Source organism: Lytechinus pictus, chromosome 3 (assembly GCF_037042905.1).
Source record: "Lytechinus pictus isolate F3 Inbred chromosome 3, Lp3.0, whole genome shotgun sequence".
NCBI classification, from domain to species: Eukaryota; Metazoa; Echinodermata; class Echinoidea; order Temnopleuroida; family Toxopneustidae; genus Lytechinus; species Lytechinus pictus.
The window spans coordinates 21,191,439-21,217,264 of NC_087247.1; the positions used below are offsets into that span (position 1 = coordinate 21,191,439).

The window sequence follows — 25,826 nt, forward strand, 5'->3', positions numbered from 1 at the left end:
AAAATTTATCATTTTCCAAGGGATTTATTTCTCAAACAAAAGAAAATGTACAAAAAAAAATGACCAGCAGCCAAGAAGATTCATTCAAGTAAGGTGGTTGCCATAGCAGCTGACCTCTCAATTCAATGGAGCAAACCTCAAACCTCACAAAATGGCCAGCAGCCTGATCTGAGCGGGTGGCCTTCTTGACAGAATCACACAATACATGATGCCACTACCCGGAGTCTAATTTTTAAGTGTGCAGGGCGGGGCACTGGACACTGTTGTGCATGATATACCCCATCCTTGATGTAGGTGCTTTATTTTCAAGTTCAATGATACCCTGCATAGCTAAGGGTATGGAAGACAATGCATTGATTTTCCAAGCAATTTTGTGTGTTTTTTTTTTTTTTGGGGGGGGGAACTTCACCTACATAATCTACATTCCCCCCCCCCCCCACCACCCATCTTTTCTCTTCCCTACCAAATGAATCAATGTGTTAATCTCCTTTGTAGTCTCTCTATTTACCCTTGGACAATACTACCACCTAATTGCCTTTAATCTGCTCCCTATCTCATTACCCCCTCCTCCCCTCTATTCCCCCTCCCCCTCTTTTTACAAGTTTACCTGTGAATCCAGTTAATTGCAATCTCTCTCCATATCTCCATGGACTATCCGTCCAAGGGAGCATTTCATGAATATTCATATCAGTGAATTTCACAGTCAGATGTTATAAGCTACTGTAAATCAATGCATCTGATTGGCCGAGAGCAAATTAGTGATAATCACTGATAAAACTCTTCATGAAATGCTCTCCATATCCTGTCAATCTTTCTTTATTTCACATCCTTTCAACATTTATTCTCCATGACTGAAATGTTTTAAATTTATTATAATTGTATTATATTTATTTTTAAAAAATTAGTATTCGAGTATTATGATTAATCATTGTCGCAATCCTTTTTGTTTTTAATTTAAATATATTTATTTTCTTTTGTTTTTATTTCTTTATTTTATCTCAGTTTTATTAATCTGTTTATTCATTCTTTAAAAATATATTTATCTATTTTTGGGGGAGGGGTTCTTTTCAATTAAGCAAATTAAAGATTCATAATTGTACAAATAAATACACACTTTTCTGTACATGATGCAATTATGTTCCTATGAACTTCAATGAACACTGCATTTTGGTGAAAAGAAAGAAACCGAAAAGAAGAACAATTTGATGTGTTTTTTTTTTGTTCTCTTTTTTTCCGTCAAGAGGACACCTAATGTTTGTACTTACAGTATTCATCACGCCTTTCACACAACCCTGAGAGATAAGGCAAGGGGCAGTTGGAAAGACATGGCTTGTGAATCTAGACCTAATGGGTTAAATCCTCAACATAGGCTCATCCAGAGGAAGTGCACTTTATAATCCCACAATGGTTTAATAATGGTCTATCAATCATAACAGCACAATGCATGTATTCTAGTTGTGAAGCACAATGTCAAATTTCAGAGACGCCACCAAATAAAATGTAGGAAATCATTCCTTCAGCCAAAGGGTCAATAACAAGCAATGTCACATTTCAGAAATGACAATAAAAGTCTGAAATCCCTTTCACACTGGGATGAGGGAAGCCACTTCTTTGGCAAAAAGGTCATTGAGAAGCAATATCAATTTTCAGAGACAGCGCCCTATGAAATTTTGCAGACTTGTTCTGAAAGGGTGTAAGGGAACAATTTCTTCTGCAAAAGGGACAATGACAGTTGGAACAATCTGCCAGGAAAGATCATCCAACCACACTCCTTACCTACAAAAAGAAACTTTAAAAACTGGGTTAACAATAGGCTAGAATATCCGTGCCACACTTTCAATCTAAGTGAGGATACTGTTGACACTCAGAGAAACCTCCAACTCTGGCTCCTTCTCATAGGAAATGTCACCATCCTTTATTCACAGTGAGTGAATCCCTAACTAGAATCAATTTGTTTAGGTTTGTTCATGAAACAGTGTGAGTTTTTATGAAATAAGTGTTCTAAGACCAGTACAGAACTTATGTAAATTTGAAAGACATCTCGATCACCCAAATCAGACAAGCCAAGTTACATCAAATGCCTTCCAAAATAAAGCAACCACTCTAACCAAGTGAATAAATCCAAATTCTTGTATGACATTAAATGTTCTGAAAAAAAGTACCAGATGATTCAATGATTGAAAAACACATGGGAAAAAAACAAATTGGAGAATTCAGAAGGCTGACTATGAGGTAGATCACTGTCCTATCCACAAACCTAAATACAAAAGAATAGCCAAACACCACCTCAAGCCAAGCCCCAGGACCTGGTTCAGAAACTCCAACTTCCCTGAGGTGATAGACATGCAAGGTTCCTGTGAAAGATGTTTATTAGATGAAGGGTTACAGATGTCATACTTGATTGTTTCCATGTCAGGTCAAAGTTGGGGATGAGACGAGAAATGATCAACTAGATCTAGATCCACCAAGAATTGTTCTGACACAACAAATAGGCCAACACACTCATACAAGAAGAATACCAAAGAAGTCTATTCCACAAGACGAAAGTTTAGCTGGCATTAGCCATATATATCAGAGAACCATCATGTCTCTCAATTCATACCACCTGTAACGGCACCAGAAATCAGTAAAACAATCAAATACAAAGACAACTCATAAAACATTACCATTTGAATGTCCAATAGAAAATATGTGAAGCATTAGCGAGAAAAACTCAATTTCTTCAGTCAGTACTTGGGGATTTTCACAACAATACCAGACACCGGGATACACATTGATTCACATGTGGTTAAAACACATTTCCAGAATTCAGGTAGGCTCTTGTCAAGCACTCATCAACATTTCTTTTCTGCCCTTCTTTGTGCAGACAGACACAAATGGTTGACTAGATCTGGGTCAATTTAAAGTGCAACCAATCCTTAATCAGTCTTGATTGATGCCTCGGTGCCCGAAAGTCGTCTTGGCTAAACTGCCCATTGATGAAATTTGACAAACATGCAAGAGGCCAATTGCAAATATCGATCAGGGTGAACACGAAACAGTGAATAAGCAACACTCCTGTATAATTCCTTGAAAAGCAACTGACAATTTGACATTGTGCTCCAGAAACTAGAATCAAGACTAAAATGTATTGGTATGGTTGATTTAGCATTTTGTCCCCCCTTTTTACACATTGTGGCACAATAATTGAAGTGCACAATCCTCATAACAATGGGTGAAAAGTTAATACTTTACTTTTGATTTTGAGTGGATACATATTTTGGGCAGACGAACCGATATTGGGTCACAAATCACATCATTCCAAGCAGCAGTCCATTATCTCTACACATTGTGTGATAACGTGATGAATACATGTTTGCACAAACATGAGGTTTATAGCAAACGGGGAGAGGATCAACAAAATTGATTCAAATAAGTCCGTCCAAAAAAATCAACATGTACAGAAAATGTATTTTGTAACATTAATACCACTTTCTCAAGTGGTTCTGCAATTAATTAAAGATAATGTGATTGAAATCTGTAAACATAATCACAAATTGCTTTTTTAAAGAATTTGCATATGTATTCATTGCACATTATTATATCAGTCGCGGAGAATATCATGTTGAGAGGGTGTAAAAAAAAAGATGAATTCAGAGTGACAGTTACGGGTAGAATGGATCGTACAGGGAGGTAAAAGAGAGACTGCAATTAATGGATGAACAGATAATGCTAGCATTTTAGAGGAGAAGTCAAAGAGGAAAGTAAAACATGAGGGGAGGAGGGTGGAGTAATGGTATTGTTTGGATTGATTTTCAGTAAAGAAAATGTCATGGATTTAAAAAGTACAATTTAGATATTTCTGCCCAATATTTCCAGAATAGTTGTTGCCCCAGAATACCATAATTGCTGGAAAACCGTTTTGCATTGTCTCACATCCTCTAGGCTACGCAAGATATCATTGAAATCATCAATAAAGCACTTACATTAGGGAAGTTGTATATCATGTACAGAAGTGTCCAGTGCCCCTCTCTACACACTGAAAAATAGATCTCTTGGTAGTGACGTCACTAATTGTGCGATTCTGGCAGGAAGATCCCAGCTCAAACCAGACAGGAAGCCATGTTTGTGAGGTTCAGGGCCTACTGCCATCAATGGGACGAGGTCAACTGCTATGGTCCTCCAACTTGAATGAACCTTCTTGGCTGCTGGTCTTACATTTTTCAGGATAAAAAAAAAATGAAATCATGAATACAAAACAAGTATATAGTATTGACAATCATACACTATCAGAGCTGCCAACCTGGGGAGCGTTTCATGAAAGGACTTGTCAGAGGTTTTATCCGACAGTTACCATAGTAACAGTGCCTCACAGCCAATCAGAGTCAGAGAAAGATGTCAGATCCGACAACTTGTCGGACAAAAATGTTGATGAAACGCTCCCCTGAACAAGGACATTTCAGTATTTTGAATGCTGAAGATCATTATTTTGGTTAGGAAGTCAATGTTTCCACAGAAATACCATAGGATAAACTTAATAAAACTGAATATTTTGAAATCAGAAATTTGCATGAAGCTATCAGTATTTTTCTCATTTTCAGAAATAATTACTGAAAATCAGTACTTGTTGGCATCTCTGCATAATAGGGCAGGTCCAAGCTACCTGACATAACAATATTATACTATCTTAAGAGACATGTCCTTGGAGTGTTTCACAAATATTTTAAGAGTGAATAAAATTTACACTGGCTTGTAGAAAATAATGGATCATTGTATTGGTTGGATCATGCTCATGCCACAGGACATGCTCTACTGTGTAGGAGTCAATGAGACTAGGCATTAAATACCATGTGCGTGCCAACAACTTAACGTTGGATTTACCTATTTGTGAAACACTTCCTATAATTGTTTTGCCAGAGTTATATACTTTTGAAAAATAGAAAACAATATGAAAGCACTTTCAAGCACCTCCTAATATTAGGCCTATACACTGTGAATTTCTTTGTTAATAAAATAATAATTAAAAAGAGAAACACATGACTGGCAACGTATATTATTGGGACAATGGAAAATTTGAAGCAAACTAGAAGGGATTCTCAGATGCATCCAGTCAAAATTTATGCCTAGGCCATTGCCAGACTAAGAATATATTACAGATCTAACTGCTAAACTTTCAAATTATGACCTTTGACCTTGCGACCAAAATAATCTGATCAAACCCTCACTCACACTGTATACACATTGGAGCCAAGTTTAAAAACAATCCCTCAAACAAATACTGTTACTATATTACAAATAAATTATTGTACTTCCAATGTGCATACAGGAAACAGGTTCTTTAAAAATTTTGAGAACAAGATATTCAATTATTCGACCTTTGACCCCATGATCTACAAATCTAATTAGATCTTTGTCCCATACTTATGCATAAACAAAAAAAGTTTGAAGCTGAACTATCAGATGATTTGTATTGTGAGAACAAGATATATAAAAAAATGACCTTTGTAACCTTTGAAATTGTGACCCCAACGTCTAATCAAATTAATGTCCCTCCATTATACTAACATGATGTAAGTTTGAAGATGATCCCTTACATAGTTTTTTTTCTTTTCAGGAATATAATGACATCTGTGACCTTTGACCCCATGACACCAAAAGTTACTCCAACCAATGTCATTTTCAAGTTGATCCATCTTAGTTATAGGATGAAAACGAGATGGCCAGACAAATTTCGCATTGCAGAAAAAATAATTAATAAACCACATCAAACATTGAATGACCATTAAATACCCCTCAACATTTTGCGAAAATAGTTGCAATGAAAATGCAACCAGCATATCATTTCATTAATTTTTTAGTTCCCTGCAGATACACTTTGAAGTGTTATGATGCTAACATTAATTTCAGCTAATGAAAATGAAAGGAATCGCATCTTAATGAATAACGTAAGAAAACTCCATCAGCATTAACTTTGAATATAAAATCAGTTTTTGAGCATTTATTTGCCTGACATGAGTTTTCAAATTATTGCATCATTTTGGAATTTTCCCAGGCATTGTAAATTTGGTCTAAAAAAAGACGCATTAGTTTTAAAAGTAAAAATTTGGCTAGTAAAATCATTTTTGCGCTGCAGAACTGTCAGAAAATGTTGGGGGTGAATCTTTGTGTTAAACAATTCTACGACAAGTAGGTCCAGGGTAAAAAACCAGAGATAAAACTCAATAGGCAAAAACTCTGGAAAACCTTTGGATCCACTTTTGCAGAATAGCTTAACACAAAGTTTACAAAAATACTAACTTCTTCACAAAAAAGTTACAAATTATGTTAACTCCTAAACTCCACTAACATAGACAACAGATAATACAGATACTTTGAACTGTCAGCAAAGAAATAGCTTGGACCTGCTCTTTTGAGGTATACACAAGTCTTTATCAATATATTTAAAAAGGAGTTTCATAAATACCCTCCCTTGCCATGTATATGGTCCTATTTACAGATGAACCAGATTTTTGGTAAATTAACTTATTTTGCATTGCAGCATTTTGTTCTGAATCATTCAAATCAAGCCAAAATTTCAGTATAAAAGAGAGGTAGAAACTGTCCCATTTCTCAAATCATATATCATATAGTCAATCAAAACGCATATTTTCACATGTCATAAATTGTGTAAATGGGATAATACATATGGCAAGTGAGGGTAAAGAATTACAACAATGATATCTTTGTTATTATGGTAACTACCGTGGTAACAGGGCTTAGCAGCCAATCACAATCAAGGTTTTTCATGCTAGTTACCATAATGACAAAGTCAACCATAAGGTCTTTATCAAATTGTATATATGTAAATATATGTACATATGTAAACATGTATGTGATCAGCCACACAAAAACCAACAATATTGTCTCTGGGGAAAGTATGAAGTTGTAAAATAAGTTGACATAAAGAAGTTTTTCACCACTGTATTCTGGACTGCTTCAAAGTTTTACCTAGATCACAACATGCACATCTCATGCTTGAGTGAATCTCGGGCTCCATAACACGAAGGTTTGCAATCACTCGCTAAATACCAATGACCAATCAAGATCATCGTTGCATGCGCACTCTGTTTAAAATATTGACCGGGAACCAATCAGTGCGATTCTTTCATATTTGCAATTCATCGCAAACCTTTGTGTTTCGAATCTTGCTTTCTCCTTATTTTCGGAAGCTCTCACTGAATTTCTTCTACACACAAGTTTCTGTGTGGGTTATTTTTTATCAATTTTGACAAGTTTTGAATGTGCTCTTTCAAGGTCAATTAAATTCTCAAAATTCATATTGGGTGACTCACTGCTGGTTATTGGGGGTGGCAAATCACATATCAATAAAGGGGGAACCTCTCTGAGCAGCGAATGCTTGCAAATGTAGTGAATTTGGGATTTCACGATGAGGCTGTTTCATAAAGCTGTTCGTAAATTAAGATAGACTTTAAGAACGAATAGTGATCCCTTCTTGTGGTAAATGATATTCACCATTAAATGTTCATTGGTGATTATTTAGCATGTAAGAAAGGTTCACCAGTCATTCTTAAAGTTGCTCTTAACTTAAAAACAGCTTTATGAAACACCCACCAGGGTTCATAAAAGTTTGCAAGAAAGTTCTTTAAACATTTTTCATTGTTGCAAACTGTTTTCCTCATCGCAAAGAAATTTTGAACATGTTCAAAATTTCTTTGCCTTTACAAATGGTAATAAGACGGCGTGGCTGAAGTTCTTTTTGATTCGCCAATATACTAGCGATCAGTTGGCTCCTGTATAAATTCAACCCACTGATAAACAAATTTGTATCAAATGTTTATAAACATATTAATTTCAATTTTGAAGTAGTTCACAATCGCAAATAGATTTTGGTGTCATTAACAAACATTCGCACGAGTTTGCATTACTCGTCAGAAAAGTTGGTGAATCTCAGATTCCCAACATTTAAAAACATTCACTGCTCAGTGAGATACCCCCTGAAATATTTCTCTCCATGGGCCAAGTCCGCAGGTGGAGTGAAGTAGGATCCCTCTGATCACGTCATCCTGGCTTGTTTGTACGAACCAATGTCTCCTTCCAGCTGGGCCAAGACTGTAGGTTGAATGAAGTTACATCCCTCCGATCACGTCATCCTGGCTTGTTCACGTCTCCTTCTTGCTGGGCCAAGACTGCAGGTTAGAAGAAGTTGCATCCCTCTGATGATGAATGCCATCCAGGTTTGTTTAATACAAACCAATGGCCTGGGGTTGAGGTGTGAGGTATGCCCCCATGGGTGGTGTGTTGCCAGAGAGTGCGTTGTGTTGAGGATTTAGTAGATGAGGTGGCAGCTTTGCAGATTGGCACCTAATTTAAGGATTAATGATTTAAAGAAAATGGACACATTATCAGCACTGAGAAATGTCCTTATAACATATTTGATATACAAGAAAAGGAGTTGATACATTGGATCAATTTTTCTCTAATAGTACTACTAATAATGTTGTGGATTTTTCAACTACATATACAATGAATAGTTTTTCAAAAAAACAGACATTCATTTGATACTAGTTGATTGAACGCATACAACCTCTGACCTTTACCTAGTGACCTAAATTAAATTTGCCATTTTCCGATACCTGATGACCATTATATGAAGGTTTAATGAAATAGAAGCTTTTCATCTTGAAAAATTCAAATCCTAACCATCGTTAAGTTTATGATACAACATTATTGTCGAAGTTCATTGATCCTACATGAACTTTAACCTTGATCAGGTGACCTGCAACTCATATCAGATGGTCAGTGATACTTAGTTACCCTTATGTCCAAGTTTCATGAAATGGATTCATTTAATTTTATAAGTAATGATGACATTTCAAAACTTAACCTATGTTAAGATTACAAATATAGAGTGAAATCGCTCAACAAAGCAGTGTGTATACATTGGATTTGGAGTCCCAAATTTCGAGAAATTCACGTAATTCAGGAAGAACGCGGAAATGGCAATTTTTTAGGTAGAAAAATTCAAATTTCAAACAGTAAAAATAAAACCAAGTAAAGTAAACTATGCGTAGGAGTTAATGACATCTTTGTCAAGCTCTATCTTTTGCTTTCTGAAAAAAGAACACGAAATGTAATGTTTAGAACACCAGAGAATACACAATGTTATTTTAGGAAATGGAAAACTTGGGTCTCTTAAGACTTCACATAAAAATATTGCATCCTGTATAAGGTTACAGGGTTGTCATAATGATGTAGAGTCAACCTTGAGATGGTGCTGTTCAAAGTGGGTGTGGCAAAGTGGTTTTAATGAATGTCTTACCTTAAACCCCCTGCTTCCAAGTCCCCAGATGTATTGAATGCCTTGGTAAGAGCATCAAAAGCATTTGAGACATTGTCCCCTTCTTGTACATCCTGGTCATCAATCGATATGATTCGCAGGGTCTTAAGGCCACCGCACACCTTACGACTGTTCGCGATCCGATTTTGGAACAAATCGCATTTTGCTCATTTTCTGAAAATGTGAATGGAACATATCATTTTATTTAAGGTTTTAATTAATGGAAAGAATATTAATATAACCATTTTGAAAGATTGCAAGCCTTTATTTCTGAGTAAAGGCCAAATTAGTTTCAAATCGTAGCCAATCGTACGATTGATATGACGTCATTACGACTGGATATTAAATTTGCTTTTATTCCAAGAAGGATGATAGCATAGTCACAGATTTCAACATAGGTATTCGTACGATGATTTAGAACATTACACAGGAGGATATTCCAAGTCTCAATGTTAGCATCAAATTCTACTACAGTTTATTCTGAAATCGGGTCGCAGACCAATCGTAAGGTGTGCGGTCGCCTTAAGACGGAGAATATATCTACAGAAACAAGAAAGGAATTACAGAGAACTGTCAAAATGTAAACAACATAGAGAGCATGGTTTTGGGGAAAAAACATTTGTAATTTTGCTTGAATAAAAAATTGCTTGTAATGGTAAAAATGTGTTAAAGTCTACCATGTCTACAATTTTGGCAGCCGGTTTAAAGATGATGTCAAAGACATTAACAACAACCTTGAAAAAGTTATTAAGGTATACAACATGCTAATCCCTTTTAATGATTTAATTTAATAATCGTGATGTCTAAATTTGATTTTCAATATAGTTAGAAAGCTAAAATAATACAAAACCGTACTTCATATCATCAGTATTTGCATAAGCTTTCAGGAGGGACATGAAATCCTGTGACTTGTTGACAGACCTAACATTTTCATTTGAAACACTTTTCTTGCAAACTAGTTTTTATTTTTCTTCTAAAAAAAAACAACTCCTTACCTATTGTAAATGAGTAGTGCCCTCTTCTTTCTTCTTGTTCATATTGGCATGACAACAATGACTTAAAAGCTGAGATCTGTGGTCGAATCCAAGGATGATGCCGATGATGTCATATGAACATTCAAAAGGATGCCTTGATCAAACAGACCTTGCCTCGTGCTCTGTGGACTCTTTATATAACCTATTAAAATGAATGAGACAAGATAATGAAGTGATAAATGGAGTTCTTGAAGCAGCCTAGTAAACTGAAAATAAATATTACTAATAATCTTTAAAAATACACAAACATAGTCATTCTGAAAATCCTCGCAACAGGGGAAAACAATTATAAAAACTCTTTTTTAAAGGACAAGTCCACCCAAACAAAAAGTTGATTTGAATAAAAAAAGAAAATCCAACAAGCATAACACTAAAAATTTCATCAAAATCGGATGTAAAATAAGAAAGTTATGACATTTTAAAGTTTTGCTTAATTTCACAAAACAGATATATGCATATCCTGGTCTGTATGCAAACGAGGAGACTGATGATGTCATCCACTCACTATTTCTTTTGTATTTTTTTATAGGAAATATGAAATATTCTAATTTTCTCCTCATTGTCAAGTGATACAACGATTAATTCCTCCCTAAACATGTGGAATTAGCATTGTTTATATATGGTTCAGTCAAGTTGGTCCTTATTGTCAAATCTATAAACAAGGCAAACGCCAAGCGTTGTCTCGCCTGCACATTGCAGTCCTGAAGAGACTGCATGTCAAAACCATGCTATATGACTTCTGAGGCTGTCAGCAATTTAGGGGGTGAATTGTGGTTCTGACAGTTTACATATGCATTAATGGTATAGGCCTACTTTATCTTTAGAAAATCAGAACACTAAGAATGCTGTTAATACTATGAAGCTATAATTATTTCCATGCAAGTAAGGAAATGAATGTTAGTGAAAAAGAATGTAATTAATAATAATGTGAGTAAAATTGTAGAATTAAATTAATTATTAAGGTGTTATGGCAAACTTATTGTTTGAAAAAATGGAGGAAAGATTGTGCATGAAAGATAAATATAAAAACTTATTGTGTGTGATTTTTAGCCATCTTGCCTTCATTTTAGCAGTAGGGTTTATTAAATTAATCTGTGTGCATATGATAAGTAAATGATGCAAGAGTGAAGTACTACAAGATAAAATAAGTAATAGGGTATGAGTAGGAAGTTTAAAAGAGTGCAGTTTTTTATAAGCACATTTTGATTAAAGGCTATGATAGATGTGAGGGCAAAATGTCCTGCACCTTCAAGAGATGGACCTCTGTTACGAGTGGCGATCCCACCTCGAAGCTATAGAAAGTTATTGTATGTACAACACAGCAGTGCCAGTCATGGAAAGTTCATTGACCTTTGACCTTTATCAAATTCAACTCATATTTGAACTTGACCTGCACCTTCAAAAGATGGACCCCTTGTATGAATATGGCAATCCTACCTCGAAGATATAGAAAGTTATTGTGTGTACAGCACAGCACATTGCCAGTCATGGAAAGTTCATTGACCTTTGACCTTTGACCTTATTCAACTTCGGTTCACATTTGAACTTGACCTGCACCTTCAAGAGATGGACCTCTGTTATGAATTTGGCGATCTCACCTCGAAGCTATAGAAAGTTATTGTGTGTACAACACAGCACAGTGCCAGTCATGGAAAGTTCATTGACCTTTGACCTTATTCAAATTCGACTCATATTCGAACTTGACCTGTGCCTTCAGGAGTTGGACCTCTGGTATGAATTTGGTGATCCCACCTCGAAGATATAGAAAGTTATTATGTGTACAACACAGCACAGTGCCAGTCATGGAAAGTTCATTGACCTTTGACCTTATTCAAATTCGACTCATATTCGAACTTGACCTGTGCCTTCAGGAGATGGACCTCTGGTATGAATTTGGTGATCCCACCTCGAAGATATAGAAAGTTATTATGTGTACAACATAGCACAGTGCCAGTCATGGAAAGTTCATTGACCTTTGACCTTAATCAAATTCGACTCATATTCGAACTTGACCTGTGCCTTCAGGAGATGGACCTCTGGTATGAATTTGGTGATCCTACCTCGAAGCTATAGAAAGTTATTGGGTGTACAACATAGCACAGTGCCAGTCATGGAAAGTTCATTGACCTTTGACCTTTGACCTTAATCAAATTCGACTCATATTCGAACTTGACCTGTGCCTTCAGGAGATGGACCTCTGGTATGAATTTGGTGATCCTACCTCGAAGCTATAGAAAGTTATTGGGTGTACAACACAATTGTTGACGACGACGACGCCGCCGGAAATAGTGATACCTATGTCTCGCTCCGCTACGCAGGCGAGACAAAAATGAAATATTGTATAATTCAAACAATAAAAAACAAAAGAAATAGTGAGTGATGGACATCATCGACTGACTCACCTAGTTGTGCATATCACTGTTTTGTGAAAAATAAGCGAAACTTTCAAATGCCATAACTTTATTTTACATCCAATTTTGATGAAATTTTCAGCACTATGCTAGTTTGACTTTTCTCTAAATTTATTCAAGTCAGCATTTTCCTGGGGTGGACTTGACCTTTAAAGAAAAAAAAAACTGTTGAATATGATAAACAAAAGTTTCATGGGTGAAATTTGATAGTAACTTCTCCATATTCTCCAGAAACAGCATACTTAATGTCTGCAATGTGTTTGCAAATTGCACACTTACCTCCTGCCAGGACACTGCCTGTGACGAAGGTTGGTGTGGCGGTCAGAGGACTTCAGATGTCCTTCCTGATGTAGATCTTGTCAGTTGATGCAGCACATCTCACACTGTACAGCTGCTTGGGGTGAGAGAAGGAGCTGATGTGGTTGTCAAGATAGGAAATTTCAGTAGAACACTTTTTTGGCATAAGGTAGAGAATTTTGTCGCCATTTGGAGACAAGCACTCATACCTCAATTTTGAGGGAAATACTTTTTTTTGCGACTTGATAATCTATCAAGTGATTTCCAGTCTGATTTCAGATTTGACTCTAAGAAGCTCTCTATCCAATGAGAAAATGAAGCCAACGGGCCATGTCAAAAGGAAGATTATTCTGTTGGATGCATTATATGTAGTTTAGTGTTGCTGTTGGAGCACAAACCTATTTTGCCTTCCATGTCTCCATCAAATATTCTGATTCGACAAAATTTGTCCAACTTGAATTGAATTGAATTTGAATTGAATTGAATTGAATTGAATTGAATTGAATTGAATTGAATTGAATTGAATTGAATTGAATTGAATTTATTCAAACCAGTCAAAGGAGAACAAAATACAAACAAAATAAATGGTTACATTATAAAGAACTAAAACAAATGATAGGTTTGGGACCCCAAAGAAGCACAGCTTGTAATCAGGGGCCCCTGCATAAGATATTTTACTCAAACATGGAATAACTATGAAAAGAAGGAAAAAAAAAATACAAGGTATTTAAAGATCACAACAGGAACATTACCCACACGCAAGCATACACACACTCACACACCCTTACACACACATTCACACTCCAAACATGTCACCCCCAGGTGCAACTAACAACTGGTCTTAAATTTATCAAGTAGGTATTTATGACATAATTTCTTAAACCGAGACAGGGTACTGCTACTTCTTATATCAGCAGGACACATATTCCATTCTTTAACGCAAATTGTTCTGAAGGATTTCAATGTAGCATTAATTCTAGCATAGGGTTGGTGAATAAGATGTCTCTGACGTGTGTTATAATTATGAATCTTTGAATTAACCACAAAAGTTTCTTGTAAAAAAGAACAATGCAAGGATTGGTATTTATACATGAAAATAACACAATTCAGCGAGACCATTTCATTATATGGTAACATATTCAACTGCAAAAAGAGCGGGGAACTTGGAGCCAGATAATTTGAATTTGTTACATATCTTATAGCTTTCTTTTGAAGAACTTGTAGTTTACGTACATGAGTCCTATATGTATTCCCCCAAGCAATATTGCAATACATTAAATGTGGCACAATTAGAGCATTATATAAAGAAACCAATGTTCGTTGAGGTAAGAAATATCTTACTTTTGATATCACACCAACATTATGAGATACTTTAGAAAACACATTATTAAGGTGATAATTCCATGACAAGTATTCATCAACTGTGACACCATTACCAAGAAATTGCACACCTGAGCTGAATTCAATTTGTCGACCACCAACTATTATTGGATCTATATTATCAAAGACCCTCTTTCCCTTTGTTCTAAATATAAAACACATTTTGTTTTACTTGTATTCAGTAACAGCTTATTACAACAAAACCAGGCAAAAACATGACAAATTTCAGTATTTACCTCCCGAATAAGACTTTGCAAGTTCTTATGAGAATGTAATAAACAGGTGTCATCAGCATATAAAGAATATGTAAGCAATTTGGAAGAATTAACAATATCATTAATATAAATTAGGAAAAGCAGCGGACCAAGAACCGATCCTTGCGGTACTCCAAATTTAATATTTCTATATTCTGAGCTGACACCATTGATAACTACAAATTGTGACCGGTTTTCTAGATAGCTTTTAAACCAGTTTAAAGCCATCCCACGAATGCCATAATATTCAAGTTTAATTAGGAGTATACTGTGATCAATGGTGTCAAAGGCTTTACTTAAATCAAGGAATGCAACTTGTATCATTGACAGCTACATGTAATAACACATGAGACTTGTCCTAATAGCAGTTTCATTCTTATTATGCTGTTCTGCTGGTGTAAATAACAAGTGGAATGCCTCTGGCCGTCTCACCTGCATCACGCGATTCAATATAGCAGCAGTGCTGATTTTGAAAACTACTATAACTCGCACAAGATGTTCAGTGATACTTGGTTACTCGTATTTCCACGTTTTATGAACTAGACCAATACAGTTATAGATATATGATGGCAATTCAACAAATACCCCCAACGTGGCCAAAGTTCTTTGACCTTACATGACCTTTGACCTTGATCATGTGACCTAAAACTCGCACAGGATGTTCAGTGATACTTGATTACTCTTATGTCCAAGTTTTATGAACTAGACCAACACACTTTCAAATTTATGGCTGTAATTCAACAAATACCCCAATTTGGCCAAAGTTCATTGACCCTAAATGACCTTTGACCTTGATCATGTGACCTGAAACTTGCACAGGATGTTCAGTAATACTTGATTACTATCATGTCCAAGTTTCATGAATCAGATCCATAAACTTTCAAATTTATGGCTGTAATTCAACAAATACCCCAATTTGGCCAAAGTTCATTGACCCTAAATGACCTTTGACCTTGGTCATGTGACGTGAAACTCATGCAGGATGTTCAGTGATACTTGATTAACCTTATGTATAAGTTTCATGAACTAGGTCCATATATTTTCTAAGTTATGATGACATTTCAAAAACTTAACCTTAGGTTAAGATTTTGATGTTGATTCCCCCAACATGGTCTAAGTTCATTGACCCTAAATGACCTTTGACATTGGTCATGTGACATGAAACTCAGGCAGGATGTTCAGTAATACTTGATTAACCTTATGGCCAGGTTTCATGAACTAGGTCCATATACTTTTCTAAGTTATGCTGTCATTTCAAAAACTTAACCTCAGGTTAAGATTTGGTGTTGACGCCGCCGCCGCCGCCGTCGGAAAAGCGGCGCCTATAGTCTCACTCTGCTATGCAGGTGAGACAATAAAAAGGATGAAAATTATATTAAAGCAGACCTGCCAAACTCTGGGAATGAAAAATTGTATTCTGTGATAAAAAAAAAACAGTATTTTTCCCCAAAAAGTGTATTTCATAATAAAATGCGAGGCCCACTGGCTCATCACGGCGCTCAAGCTTCATGCAAGCTAAAATGTGCACTGCTCTTGCAGATGAAAAAAAAAAACATTGAAACATGTGTACATCTCACCCTGGTTTTAACAAAATGATTGAAAAAAGTTACCTGAAATTACATTGATCTAATAACCATATTTGTGTAAGTTTTATGAAATAGAGACATGTATAGAGATGACTTTTCTCAATAAATTTTGTAAAAAAACATATTTTTCAAAGAAAAAGCGTACTGCTGTATTTTGGTTGCAAAAACGTACTTAATACGCCAAAAACGTACTGGTTGGCAGGTCTGTTAAAGGTACTTATGTTTTCTAATACTACCAGTGGATAAGAAATATATCTACAGGTAACATTTTCTATCTGACCAGAAAAGGGTGTGTCAACAGGCTCAAAAAATCAAGAAGTTACAAGGAAGTTGTAAATATCTAGTAAAACCTGAAACCTTAAAACACAAAACTACATGTAGGTTTAATTACAAAGGGGTGGCTCCAGTCATGGAATCTTTTCGACTCAGGATTATTCCTATGATTGAAAGAGTGGTGGGACAAGGTAATGAAAGGAAGAAATTCAATTTTAAACTTTTCTGGGAAAGGTGCCTGCACTAGCTGGCAGTATTATCATTTTATCATTAAAAAGAAACACAAACCTGAGCTTTTTCTCTACAAGCTAAGACAGGTTTGGCCATCATCTGAGCCTGGTTCATGCCCCGAGCAGCAGAGTATTTGATCAGGTGTTCTTCTCTCAACTTCACCAGCCTCTAGTCTTGACCATTGCAGTATCTATCATAGTGACTGTCATCCCCATGGATGCTTGAACTTGTAACAACTTCTCCACAGTTTCATTGTTAATCTGGACCAAACTCTTTGCATCTGGAAGAGTAACATCTGGGGAAATATCTGTAATTTATAATGCTTCTTAAAAAAAGTAGTGCCCCCATACGAAACACCCCTGAAAAACAGCGGCTTCAAAAGGGGAATCCAGTATGAAGAACGAAAATGTGAATGAAGGGGGCCTAGAAGGAGAAACAGGTGGAGCGCCTCTGGCAGTCTCACCAGCATCACACGATTCATTTTCAATATACATTGTAGCAGCAGGACTCACTTTAAAAACTAAGTACCATAACATAATTATTCACAAAAAACACCATTCATATATGATACAATACTACGTTCATGGACAATAAATGACATTTGACCACTATCATTTGACCTAAGACTTGTCAGTGATACATGATTACCCCTACAGATGTATATCCACATTTTATAAACTATATCTATAAACTTTGAAAGAAATGACAGCAATCTAATAATTACCTCCAAAATGGCCAGTCCATTGACCTTTGACTTTGGTCATGTGACCTGAAACTCGCATGAGATGTTCAGTGATACTTCACATTCAAGTTTTATGACCTAGATCCATAAACTTTCAGAGTTATGATGGTTATTCAACAAATACCCCCAACATGGCCAAAGTCCATTGACCTTTGACCTTGGTCATGTGACCTGAAATTTGCACAGAATATTTAGTGATACTTGATTTCTCTTTTGTCCAAGTTTTATGAACTAGACCAATAAACATTCAAAGTTATGACAATTTAACAAATACTCTCCTCAGCAAATGTAACATACATGTAAAATGATAAAGGCAGAAATGCAGAAAAACTAGATATCAAGCAAAGCAACATCATACACTTTTATATTATTTGTACTGTACAATAGTTTACTTCCATGTACATGTATAATCTCTATTCTGACGTCATTTAGCCTGAATGTAGAACAAGTGCCAGTCAATGATCAAACTGTTAGAGCCAACCTTGAAAACCTTGGTCTCAGTCAAGTTTTTACAATTAAGCAATAACACACATTTAAAATGAGATATATATTGCATAAATTCAGGGCATCTGATTTTTGGTCTCCTTTGGTTGTGGCCTGGGTTGTAACTTAGTGTACATCGACATTCTCCCATCCATTTTGAAATTGGACAAAAAAGCTCCCTTTGTAATTCAGTTTGACCTCTTTATATCCGACCTCTCCTTATCCGGATCTCTCTATTATCCAGACACACACTTGCCAAGATTTTTTTTTTTCAATCTAGATTCTAGACCATGGGGAAATGAGATTTCAATCTACAAACTCTATGCAAACTCACTTTGATTACATACATTTTCCAATATAGTCTACCTACAGTCCTACAACCACATTATTTTTAATGAAAATATCTTACCCAAATCACCAAAAGAAAAACAGGATAATTTTCCACTAAATCAGGGCGCAGCACAACCATTTTATCACATTCTCCTTTTTTCTGGGAAAAAAAAACACGTCTGCATTTCTGAGGTTGTCAGACACGGGGGGTAGCAGTCCATGTGGAGAGTGACCCCCTCCCCCCCCCCCCAGGGCACTAGGCCTCGATACAGACAGCGCCATCTATCGTGTTTAAGCTTACAGTCATAACAATGGCTGACTATGCCAAAGTTTTAAGTCCTTCTCTCTTTCGAGGTATGCTCGACATATACCTCAATCATTTCAGCAGGTAAATTATCCAATAGTTTTTGGTAACCAATCGATTTCATTTCCATAAAAAAACGCCTATAATTTGCAGTGATGCCACTGACACTGCAGTGGATACTGTCTGCGTAGTGTGTACACCCACTACAATAGATTACATGTACATGTAGCTACCATACATTTAGGGGAGGCAGCTACAAATGTAGCTGGGCAGTCCCACGGATACGTAGTGACATTCAGAAACAAGTTTTTAGCATTCAAACAAGAATATCACCCATATTTAAATAGTTATTTGCAAAGAAATGGTACCTGACAGTAGTTGCTGAAACCCACTTTTCAAAATAATAACATTTGTTATTTTTATCCACTGAATTAATGAGATATGAATATTCTTAATCATAATTACGGAGTGAAGTAAAATGGACATGCATATTTGAGGAGAAAATATATTGCTCGAACTCTGTGAACTTTAAATGGCTTTCACAATGTTGAGTTATTGATTGAATTCTATGTTGTTCTAGGTTTAATATGCTGCATTACATTAACAAATTTGTGCATTTTTTCATTGATTACAACTTAAAACATAAACCCATACCCAGTTACGGAGTGACATCTGAAATATTCACACACAGGCAACATAAAATGAACTGATATTTTAAAATTTTCTTTTGATATGATGTAACATTATGATCTTCAGATTGTCCAAAAGAAAATTTTACAAAACAAGCAATAGTTTTCTGTTAAATTGAAATTTAGTAAAAAAACAATGTAGTCCCATGAATATAATTTTTTGTAGGGTTTGAATTCTCCTCTATGCACAAGAAAAAAAAATTGTGGCTAATTTTTATGTTCCCCTTTTGTATTTATGAAATCCCATATGAGTTTTAACAGAAAAATTTGATCCAGATTTGAAATAGAGCCAATATAAATTTTTGGAAAATGTCCACTTTTGCTTGGAATTGCCCAGCTGCGTGTATTTAATATTGGGTCTCCCAGATCCAGATAAACCCCTTATCTGGCATGTCTGGATTGGTGCTGGTCCCAACGTGTCAGGATAAGAGAGGTCGGACTGTATGTCAAAGAAGAGCTTTTTGCAGTACTCCCATACCACTCCCCTTAAAACTTTTATGAGAGCTGTTTATTGCTCCCCTCATAATTATAAAACTGTGAGTCCCTGCTATGCATGCGAGACAAAAAATTAAGTACAGGTAAAGTATAAAAGGAGAGGAAAAATAACTGAAAAAGGAAAAGAAAAATTACAAGCAAAGTAAGAAAAAAGGAAAATGAAAGGAATGAAAAAAGTTTCATCCATTCTTTGAAAGGAAAAAAAAAAGGATGACAGAAAGGAAGGAAAGAAAGCTGGAAAAGATTGAAAATAAAGATAGATGGAATGAAAAAAAAGGCATGATGTATATGTACAATGATGTAGGAAGGATAGAAGAAAGGATGAAGAAGGAAAGAAAGAAAGAAAGAAAGAAAGAAGAAAGTTCAAACTTAAAATAAAACAAAAATAAATCAAGATAACACAAATATATTTGTTTTCAATAAAATACTCTGAAAACATTTTTTTTTAATTACGAAATGGTCACAGCGTGCACCTAGTCTTGACTCTTGAGGACGCAATGATGATGACTTTTTAAATCCTGTCATATACTTCTTCATCATTGACGTCTTGAACAGGCCTTCATAGACATGTAAGAGAACCAGGGGTGGTATTCTGAGGTCATTTTATCTTTAAAATATTTTATTTTATCTCTTAAAATGAAATTGGTATTCTGAGATGACATTTTATCTCTCAGACAAAGTTTAAAATTTTATCTTGCGTATAAATTTTATCTTGCGTATCTATGATGATACGCAACAGAGCAATGGCTGCGTAGACATACCCATCGTGTATCTGGACATTGCAACGCGGATGATGTGCTTGCGCCCAAGTTACTTTGAAGAAAAAATAAAATAAACTTAAAAGAGGGTAGGGGCTATTTTATCTCCGCGACGTTGATTTCGTCAATATTTCTTCATGAATTAACTCCAAATGTTGATATGAAAATGAAGAAAAATTATATATTCATTGAGAACAACACCTTCAAGTTATTCCTGTACAATTAGGAAGTATTTCATTAGACTTTGCTTGACTAATATTGTCTTTGAAATGATGCTTGAAAAGATGCGAAATAGACTTGGAAAAAAAGATGAGACTATTGTCATTTTTGTTAAAAAGAAATCTCTGAAAGACGCTCAAGCGTATAGTGCAAGCGTATTTGAAGTCAATAAATTGACGCAATCTCACTTCCTTGCCACACCTCCTAGCGGAATGGATTTCCATTGGTTGAGTGATATGAGAGAGCTATAAAAGCGTGTTTCTAATTGGATATTGATTAAAAATAGGTGTGTCTTACAGAGATAAAATGAAGATAAAATTGTTCTCAGAATACCAATTCGGAGAGATTTTAAGGGTATTTTATCTCACTGATTTTAACGAAGATAAAATATTTTATTTTATCTGAGATAAAATGGATCTCAGAATACCACCCAGGTAAATAAAGATGGATTTCCAAGGGAAATCCACCTTTTGATGAAATAGTAACGTAAAATATTTTTATTTCATTACTTTCTACACCTTCCTACACCTAATGTGTAGGAAGGTTTCAAAAAATATTCGGTAAAAATGATTCAAAATGAAGGTTTCTTACCAGATTGATGTCGCTTAGATTCCTCGATCCACATGTAAACAACGCAAATACAATGGCGTCGACCCTTGAACCGCTTATGTATTACGTACTTCCGATAAGCAACGGCGTTTTGAAGAACAATTTATAGATAACAAATATTATTTCACGAATATTAAAATTTATTACGTGATTATAAATAATTAGCAATATTAAACTAATAATTCAAAATCACGTAATAAATTTTTATATTCGTGAAATAATATTTTTTATCTATAAATTGTTCTTCAAAACGGCATTGCTTATCGGAAGTACGTAAACGGTTCAAGGGTCGACGCCATTGTATTTGCGTTGTTTACATGTGGATCGAGGGGTCTAAGCGACATCAATCTGGTAAGAACCCTTCATTTTGTGTCATTTTTACCACCCAAGGGTTCATTACATGCCGCCGCGCACAGAAAATTCAAGCCATAGGCATAGAAGTCGTGTGTTGTGGACCCAAGAAGTGAGATCCCAGCACGCGCGACCCACTAGTTAGAAATCCACTGCCAAACGCGGTTCGTGGTGCGAGGTTAGTATACTAATACTAACCTCGCAATACGTGTGAGTGCATTTTTACCGAAGATTTTTTGAAACCTTCCTACGCATTAAAAGTTAGGTGTAGGAAGGTGTAGAAATTAATAAAATAAAAATATTTTACGTGACTATTTCAATAGGCACTTCAGGTGAAAATTAGGAAAGGCTGTTCCAGCATATTTGATGGGCTCACAATGAGGCTCAATATCTACGATTCACAAAACTGTTTGAATTTTCAAATTCCGATATCTAGAAGTTGAGTTATTGTCATCTTTGTGATGAAAAAACAGGCCTTTTTGTGGACAAAAGAAGATTGCAAAATCTTATTATTCTCTTTGTTTTGGGCATGGCACATTTATAATACATAGCTTATGGGGAATTGTACAAGCTTTTTATTTAAATCTTAAAGTACTCAGATTGATTTGACATATTGGCATATGATTTCTTTGGTTCAAGGGCAACTACATGTACCCCTGGACGATAACCCCCCACCCCCCACCCTTGGACAATTCCCCTCCCCCCACCCACCCTGGACAATTACCCCCCCCCCCTCCGGACAACTACACTGTACCCCTATCCAAAAATCTACACCTAACCTAACCCTATTTCGGGGGTAATTGCCCTGTGGTAGGTTTGTGCACAGGGTAAACATGACTTGATATTGATTTTCTTTGCTTGAACATTAGAAATTAAGTTTTCAATGAATATAATTTGTAATCAAAGAAAGAGAATTAAAATAATAATCTTAGGATTTCTAGAAAAAAATAAAAACAGATTGATTTCAATTGTCTATTATCTCATTATTGTCTTGTTATTATGGTCTCAATAAATTGTTGATATTATTATTGTCTCATCATCGTTTCATTATTGTCCCAATTAGTATTATAATTATAATAATTATTATTATGATAATTATTTTTGTTTCATTAATATTATTTTCTAAATAATTATTACAATTATAATCACTATCATAGTAATTATTGTTATAATTATTTCATGATAATAATTATTATTGAAATAATAATTATTATTGTCTCAATAATTATAAGGCCTATAATTATAATTATGATTATTTTCATGATTATAATTATAATTATAATGATTTTTATAATAATAATAATTATTGATGACTTATCAATATTACTGTCTCAGTAATTATTACAAGTACAATTACTTTCATTATAATTGTTATCATTATAATTATTTTATAATTATTATTATTGTAATAATAGTTGTCTCAATAATTATAAGGCCTTTAATTATAATTATGATTATTTTCATAATCATAATTTTTATAATAATAATTATTGATGACCTTTCAATATTACTATTAGTAATTAGTAATTAGTAATTATTACAAGTACAATTACTTTCATTATAATTGTTATCATTATAATTATTTTATAATAATTAGTATTATTGTAATAATAGTTATTATTGTCTCATTAATTATAAGGCCTATAATTATAATTACTATAATTATAATTGTTTCTACAATTATATTTATTTTAATTATAAGTATTATTGTAATGATTATTATTGATATCTCATTAATATTATTGTCTCAGTAATTATTACAATTCAAAGTACATCATTATAATTGTTATCATTACAATTATTTTATTATAATAATGATTACTGTAATAATTATTATTGTCAATAAATACTAGAATTGATGTCTCAATAATTATTACAATTATAATTATTATCATTATAATTATAATTGTTATCATTATAATCATAATAATTATTATAATTGTCTCAATGTTTATGTTATATATCGAGGTTTTTTACCTGACTGCTAAGAAAGCACGAATGCCTGTGAGCAAGCAACCAGGGGACCGACAGCTTAAGGTCCTCTCCGAGGGACCTGGTAATGAGGATAAATGCCTTACCAAAGGGCACTAGCGCACCACTTGGGAATCGAACCCGGGTCACCGGAATCCGAAACCCCCGCTCTACCGACTGAGCTATCGCGCCTCCTTTGTCTCATATTATTAATGTCTCATCATCACTGTTAATTGCCTCATTATTGTCTTCTCTAATACTTTTTCATAATATCTTCAAATTAATAATTAACACCATAACAAAGGTCCATAAATCAGATATCAAATTCATGAAACACATCTCATGTATGTAAACCTATTTCTAAATTAAATTCATGCAAGGAGCTTTCTGTGCCATTCAAAAATACGACTTTCATTAACAATACCATATTCTAGACATTCAGACGCATTCCAACAAAAAATCACATATCAAACAAAATTCTTGAAGTTTACTTGCAGTTTTGCTCTTAATACTTATTTCACACGAATTCTACAAAATTATTTTCAAAATAACAATTTGATTTTCATAATTAACAGAGCTCAAATCGTAATTAAAAAAAATATACAACGGCTGAAACATACTGTGTCTGAATACCAAGACTAATCTCAGGCCCAACGCAGTGGGGATGACGTCACTCACAGCTGTTCGTATACGCTCAAAACAACCCTGCTCGATCGGCCGAGTCAGATTCACAAACACCTCATGACACTCAAAACTGAAGCTCATATTCGCAAACTCTCTACGGACCAAATTTGATTAGAATTTCACAAAATGTTCTCAAATATACAATTTTATTACTGACCGAGTTTACAAGGGATCCGATGATTACAAGAAGGTGATTTCAAGCAAAGAAAAATAAATACCTGAATATTAGGTCCTTCCCTCGCATGAAGGTAAGTGAGACTCCGTCTTGTATATTTCCGATGTTTACCGAAGATGTACGAAGCAACCGCGGGAATTTTTTACCAATCAAAATCAGCGGAATAAACAGTAGAGGCGCTGGTCAAAAAATTGGGATTGTCCCAGAAAACAAGGATATCCTTATAAACCAAGACAAATTATGTCTTGATAAATTGAGACTGTCCTTGTTTATGGGGACGTTTTTTCTTCACTTCTCCTAAAAATAGATTCAGTGACCTCAATTCCCCCCAGTTCACCGTTTATTTATTATGACTTGCCGTCTTCCAATAATCTTGTTATGAAACCCGATATGTTTACATTGACTAGCACTCTTGAGGCACTCAACAGGTGAATGAACTTTCCTAGATTTCTTGTGTGGAGAAATCCTTATAAACTGAGACAGTCCCTGTAAACGGGGACGATCCCAATTTTCTGACCAGCGCCTCTACTGAATAAAGGAAGAAACTGACTCTGTCTTTTCGAGCAATGCCGAATGCAACTCCAGCGCTCGGCCAAAGTGCCGAGCGGAGCGAACTGTGTGTGTTAGATAGGCGCTCGCCATTCACTGCAATGCAAAAATCTACGTCTAGCGCTGTGTCCGCGCGATCGCCCGCCCGACTGAAGTCTGAAGTGCCTAATTTCAAGGTGGATTTCCAAGATTTACCTGGTTCTCTTACATGTCTATGAAGGCCTGTTCAAGACGTCAATGATGAAGAAGTATATGACAGGATATAAAAAGTCATCATCATTGCGTCCTCAAGACTAAGACTAAGTTAGCGTGCACCATTCGAGGGCGGATCATGGAAACGTGTCATCCCCCGTACATTTACATGGATAAGATATCGTACGCGCCAGTCAACAAGCGCAGCCGTCATCGCACGGCTCACACACACTAGCGCCGTAGTTGGCCTTATTTTTAAGATAACTAAAATCGTACCTCCTGATCCTCTGTTCCATGTTAACAGCAACTGCAATTTCCTGTTTCGCATCGTCTAACTAGCACATCAACCTAGCTATCTCTGCAGTTCTGTCATTCTGTACCTAATTCTGAGACAAATTATCCGATCTTTTAATGTTTGGAAGGGATCAAATCTGCCGGGCATGCAAATATCAGCAAAGACACCAAGCAAGAGGGCGCTTCGACATCATCACAG

General features: G+C 35.3%; 2 long non-coding RNA genes across 7 annotated transcripts in view; one reads left to right on the forward strand and one right to left on the reverse strand.

The window, feature by feature from the left end:
• On the reverse strand, positions 1-25,822 carry LOC135153548 (uncharacterized). 6 transcript variants are annotated; one of them, XR_010292974.1, is made up of 6 exons: positions 25,610-25,822; positions 16,840-17,077; positions 13,041-13,152; positions 10,312-10,492; positions 9,299-9,490; positions 1-8,340 (listed from the first exon to the last, which is right to left on the reverse strand). It is a non-coding gene; the product is annotated as an uncharacterized LOC135153548 (long non-coding RNA). The 6 variants fall into 6 exon arrangements; XR_010292976.1 differs by having other exon boundaries at positions 16,840-17,089; XR_010292977.1 differs by lacking the exon at positions 25,610-25,822 and having other exon boundaries at positions 9,299-9,856; positions 16,840-21,483.
• LOC135153550 (uncharacterized) overlaps positions 24,004-25,826 on the forward strand; it is a 10,079-nt gene continuing 8,256 nt past the window's right edge. The window contains exon 1 of the long non-coding RNA XR_010292980.1: positions 24,004-24,665. This is a non-coding gene — a long non-coding RNA (uncharacterized LOC135153550). The remainder of the gene's footprint in view (positions 24,666-25,826) is intronic.